The 5,895-nt window shown below is 37.2% G+C and overlaps 1 long non-coding RNA gene and 1 pseudogene across 1 annotated transcript; both read right to left on the bottom strand.

Annotated features, from left to right (window-relative positions):
• On the bottom strand, positions 1-2,029 carry LOC9304624 (annotated as a pseudogene).
• Positions 2,030-2,379: 350 nt separating this feature from the next.
• LOC9304623 lies at positions 2,380-5,895 on the bottom strand. Its single transcript, XR_002330218.1, has 10 exons — positions 5,225-5,895; positions 4,880-4,986; positions 4,703-4,793; positions 4,408-4,612; positions 4,242-4,325; positions 3,947-4,136; positions 3,781-3,864; positions 3,527-3,620; positions 2,717-3,439; positions 2,380-2,613 (listed from the first exon to the last, which is right to left on the bottom strand). It is a non-coding gene; the product is annotated as an uncharacterized LOC9304623 (long non-coding RNA).

The raw sequence follows: 5,895 nt of genomic DNA, 5'->3' as shown, positions 1-5,895 counted from the left end.
ATTTTATTTATTATATAAAAATATGTTCTTACATAATGTCATCCAATCGAGAAATAAATACATCTTACATAATCTCTCAAGTCTCAGCTGCATAAAATATTTCATAATCTTAACAAAAATAGAAAAAGCAAAGAAGAACTTGAGCAGAGGAATCAAGGAAGCAAATATTGCATTAAGGAAATAAAGAAACAAGCAATATACTAAGAAAATGAATTAAAGAATCAAATAAACAAAGCTAAGCATGTAAAGAAGCAATCGAGAATATTAAGAAGAAAAAAGATAAAAATAGAATCAATCAAAGAAGCAGAGGAATCAAAGAAGCAAAGAAACAAGTAATACAATAAGCAGAGTAATCAAAGAGGCAAAAAAAAAACAAGTAATGCACTAAGCAATCAAAGAAGCAATGAAACAAGTATCCACTAAGCAAAGAAATCAAAGAAGCAATGAAACAAGTAATACACTAAGCAGAGGAATCAAACAAGCAAAGAAACAAGTAATACACTAAGCAAGCAAAGAAACAAGCAAAGAAACAAGCAAAGAAGCAAGCAAAGAAACAAGTACTACACTAAGCAGAGGAATCAAAAGAAGCAAACAAGGAAGCAAACAATGCATTAACCACCGTGTCCGCCACCATAACCATCTCCATTACCACCACCAAAGTTAGAGCGAGAATCACCGAACCGCTTTGACGGGGTTGTAACTGAGTTTGTTTTGTAGCTCCGCCTTCTTTATCCTATACGAGATAATTTCCACAGACAGTTAAGCAAAGTAACAGGGCAGATTGACTATAGCTACAAAGTCTTAGAATCCCAACAATATTTGTAAGAACGTGTAGTTACCTGAGTCCCTGAAAGCTCAATTCTGTTCCCCCTTTCGCAAAGAGATGATGAACCATATCTTCACTTTTCATATGTAACAAACCCAAAGCCACGTGATCTTCCAGTTGAATGATCACGCATAATCTGATGTTCTTTCAGCTCTCCAAATTGCATAAAGAATTCTTTGAACTCATCTATACAAACACCAATCACCAGATGAGAAACTTCATAAATAAAAACATGATTCTGAAATAAAAAATCATGTGATACAAATATGGGATAGTATGGAAGAGTGTTTACCATCATCCACAGAAGTAAAGTAGCTTGCAACAGTCTAGAGTGATGTCATACCTAAAACACATTAGAAGTAAATGGAAGTTTGATCATTCAAAGCTACTTTATGAAGAAAAGGAAAATCTCCTCAAATCAAAAGTTTGTTTCTAAGATAGGCTCAAAGTCATATATATAGACAACAAAATACTCATCCGCTACTGTAGAATATAAATAAAAGGAGAATGTAATTCCAAACTATAAGAGCAAAATCAATCGACTAACCATAATAAGACACTTACCTTCAGGAATAAGAAGATGACAGATCCGTCACTGTTCTTGTGGAAGAAGGTAAGATGGAGCCTGCTTTAAGGTCAAGAGCCCATGGCAGAAGCTCTTCACCACAAAAGTCTCCTTCTTTCAATATTAACCCTCTGTTGAAGAAACAGCTTCTTCCTCCATCTAGTGTTACACTCTCTAACCGGCCTCGGATTATGAACATCATTTCATTAAACGGCCTCCATCTAGTATAGTATCTCAAGCAATTTTAGCATTCTGATTGTGAAAACCAACCCTCCTAACTAAACTCAGGCAAAGATGACGTTTGATGTCTCTTCTGAGATCCGTAGCTAAACTCTGAACTAAATTTTCTTCCTTAACACCTCTGGTCTCTAACCATTTGTATTGATCATAGCGTCTGACTCTTTCCCTCAAATTTTGTGGAAGTGACCTGTGATACTGTTCCGAGTCACATCTTTTGATCCTCATTTCCTCGAGACGAACAGTAAGTAAATGAAGATAAGTCTGCATATTCCCGAGTAGAAGCGCGAAAGAAGAAACCCTTGACCTAACGCGCTGGAAAACAAAACCTCTCCTGGAAATGTACTTGTTTGCAGCCCTTGACCTAAGGCGCTGTTCAAGAAAACACCAAAGATATCAAATTACTGCATAACAACGGTTTATTCATTGATTTCGAGGCCTTACCTGAGATTTTGAAAACTCCACCATATACAATAACAGAACTTGGAGAATTTTTTTGAAGATATAGCTTGACCGTATATCCCAAAGTTAAACTTTGAATCATCTCCTTTAGCAGAACAATTGCTCTTGAGAAGCTCAGGGACACAAATTTACTCCCACAATACAGAATCTGAACACAGAGTCACGGATCTGGCTGAACTTACACGCAAATCTCCAACAAGTATCGTTACGTTCCACTGACAACATGTACCAGAATGCTCCAGTTATCTACAAAAATGTGTCTATAAAAGAGAAATGACACGATTATAAATAAATGTCTCAAAACCTAATTAAGAAGAGTTATATGTACAAGAGACGCTTACGTGGCTTGCAAGCATATACCAGAGGAGATAATGGGCAGCACCAGCCCAAGCTCCTTCAGCAAAATCTCCTGTAGTTTTCTTCAATTCTGATGTTACTGCACGACAAAGCCATTTTTCGTCTGTAATACAACTATTCCTTTCGACCCGTGAAGAAACTTCCACACCGCCGCAATCTGTAATATCTACACAAAACATCATATTCAATGTTTAGTTCTGAAGGATTGCTACGCCTTACATAGAACAAATATTTTTCGAATGTCTGAAAAGATAACTAAAGTACCTTACCAATTATACCCAATGTACGTCAAGGTTGCTGACTAAATGGGTACATCAAAGGTTCATGCCATCCTTGTGAATTCTGTGGATATCTTAGCAACAAAATATAGGTACAAATCAAAAGATGTCCTAACATAAATATTTGACGCCAAAAAACAAAAGCCTTACATAAAAAATGATTTAATGGTGCTACTCAGGGCCGGCTCAAAAAATTTAAGGACCCTGAGCTGAAAAAAAATTACAAAAGAAAAAAAATTTTGGACCCTAATTTTAGTAAATTTAGTTATGATAGAAGACACAAAATTACAAGGACCCTGTGCATGAGCACCTAGGGCACATGTATAGAGCCGGGCCTGGTGCTACTGCGGTGAATCTTGTAGGATTGTTCTAAATAACTGCAGATCACTGCGAAATAAAAAGTTTGAAGTGTTCCTGGGAAGTGGGAGCATAGGATTGGTTTTGTTCCCGTTTTTCAGCAGCACAAAGGATTTTATAACAGCCCCCTTTGCCAAGTCTCTGTGTGCCTAATAGAAATTAAGAACATTCCATCAAGATTTTGTAGTAGTACTTGCAACAGATTCCTAATTCATTGGATAAAACTGTAATCAGCCAAAGGGTTCTCAAAAAGACCCATGGTGAACTTGACAAGCAGGAATCTTCCGACAGCATCATCAATCCGAGTGATAGGAATTGCTTTGTTCTTCACCAAGGACATAAGATAGGGACAATGACCTGCATATTATTTCATTAGCTAACACAGACATGAGTAACAGTTTCCTATTTCAGTCCAGGAATGTCTGTGAAGTTTGAAATACCAACCAGCTTGAATTGCAGCTCGGACGGAAGCTGTGTAGTGTGTATGCGGTGGTGAGGAAATCTTATCAACACCTTGCCAATCCGAAATAATAAAACACTGCACATATCATAGAGATGATAAGTTGGAATTAGCACTCAAAATCAACTCTATGATCTAAGAATTCAAAGATGCTCTATAAAAGTTCTATTCAAGACTCTACAAAATACAAGGAGAAAGAGCAATATTCATTCAGAAACGTTATAGCCAGAACACAGACCTAAGGAAGAATTTAATTTGTGAGCACGTAATTCTCTGCTTCAAACTTTTTGTATGTCTTGCATGAACTAGGCTTAGCAATCACCTAATAACCAACCGTAGTGAAAATTAAAAACTTATGTAAAGCTTGTTTTGATGAGTTGCTGTAATCGTAGTCATAAGCTTACCATTCCACGCTGAATGTCTGCTCTCTTTAGCCCCCGCAAAAGAAGCCCTACATGGTCACCAGCCTAGCATAATAGAAGCCAAGGTTTAATCAGTATCTTACATGCCCACAACTTTTATTTGTAATCTCTTGATATTGGCTTTATTCTTGAACATCTCAACTCCAGTTACAGTCGATTTCAGTGGAAGCCCCTGGAAATCAAATCTCACAGTTACGCTAAAGAAAATGCTTAATTGTAATATCCCCCAGTAAATCACCACTCTGGCAGTACTAAAACAATATTTATGCACACTCACCTCACGTAAACCCAATATCTCAACTTCTTCACCCACTTTAATGGTTCCCTATTCAATACGACCGGTTGCAACAGTTCCACGTCCCTTCAAGAAAAAAGAAAAGTATCAGAACTGATTTGTTCTTAAAGAGTGAATCAGAAAACAACAAGGATGTAGACTAGTGTACTTGAATTGAGAAAACATCTTCAATTGGCATCAAGAAAGCCTTGTCAAGCACGCGAACAGGGTCAGGTATGTATTCATCAACAGCATCCATTAGCTTTAATATAGCTTGCCTTCCAATTTCATCATTGGTGCCTTGTAATGCGTACAAGCAGATCCTCGGATGATGGGAATATCATCCCCAGGAAAATTGTAGAAGCTGAGGAGTTCTTTATAGAGACAAGAGTTGATGTCAGAAAGCTTGTACTTACTTCGTATGATGATTGACAGAAATTCTGTGAGATTAAAACTCTACAAACCTCGTAGTTCCATCTCGACAAGCTCCAACAGCTTAGGATCATCCACCACATCAACTTTGTTCAAGAAGCACACAAGTGAGGAAATACCAACCTGTGGAACATTCAATAATTCAAATTGTGGCAAACAACCTAACTCAACTGAGTAGCTTCAAGTGTTCATATTGTAATAATGTGAACCTGGCGTGTAAGTAGGATATGTTCTTTTGTCTGTGGCATGGGTCCATCTGGACCTAAAACCACAAGAATTCCACCATCCATTTTTGTGCCGCTCCAGTAATCATATTCTGAAAGTTAACAACTGAAGCAGTAAGGCTAAAACGTTTATCAAAGTATTTTTTCTAAGAAAATCCATAACTGATGCATGTTACTCCACTAAACAATTCACAAATACTAGATTATGATGCATCCCTAGAGAATAACCCTTCTAGTAATAGTTCAAAACCGATCACTAAATTGGAGTCAGAGTAGAGAGAAAATGTGTAACATGTCATGTTTAAAATGAAAGGAAAAAAGTAAGCAGACCTTAAACTTAAGGCTACCCTTAAGATACCCTGTGATAAGTATTTGCATGCATCTTCTCACCATTCCAGCTCGAATATGCAAAATCAAAGAAACATATCAGCTAATACGTGCCTGGTGGCTCTAAGACAAACATTGTGAGGGAAAATAGTAGCGTTATAGACATTATCATGCTCGTGAATGGCATCAATGCCATATATCATAGGAATTTCCAAACGACTAACTAGAACACTTGCCTTAGGAAGTCGAGCAATCCCACCACCACTCAATACACTGCCTGTACAGAACAAAAAGACATCTTAAAATTTCAATGTTCACAAATACAGACACTCAATAACAAGTCAAATTACGCATCTTATCTAGTTCTTTAATAACAAGATGATGAGAGACTGAAATCAAATGAGCAAAACCTGATTGAACTCTCCTTTAATAACTCTGCTTGCTACTCGGTTCTGAGCAAATATTTATTCAACATAAGTAACTAAGCCCCTATGTCTAGCTTTGTTCGAATGATATTAATTCAACAAGTGTTAAGACGGTATTACCTTATTTGATTGTAAACAAGTGGTTATTGCAAATAGACGATCTATTCAGTTTAGGTACAACCTTAGTTAAAAAAAGCGCGCCATAGGCGCGCAATGGTGCGATGCGCACCGAGGCACAAGGAAAATCGC

This window comes from Arabidopsis lyrata, assembly GCF_000004255.2.
Source record: "Arabidopsis lyrata subsp. lyrata unplaced genomic scaffold ARALYscaffold_7, whole genome shotgun sequence".
NCBI lineage: Eukaryota > Viridiplantae > Streptophyta > Magnoliopsida > Brassicales > Brassicaceae > Arabidopsis > Arabidopsis lyrata.
This window is presented reverse-complemented; position numbering and strand designations above follow the sequence as displayed.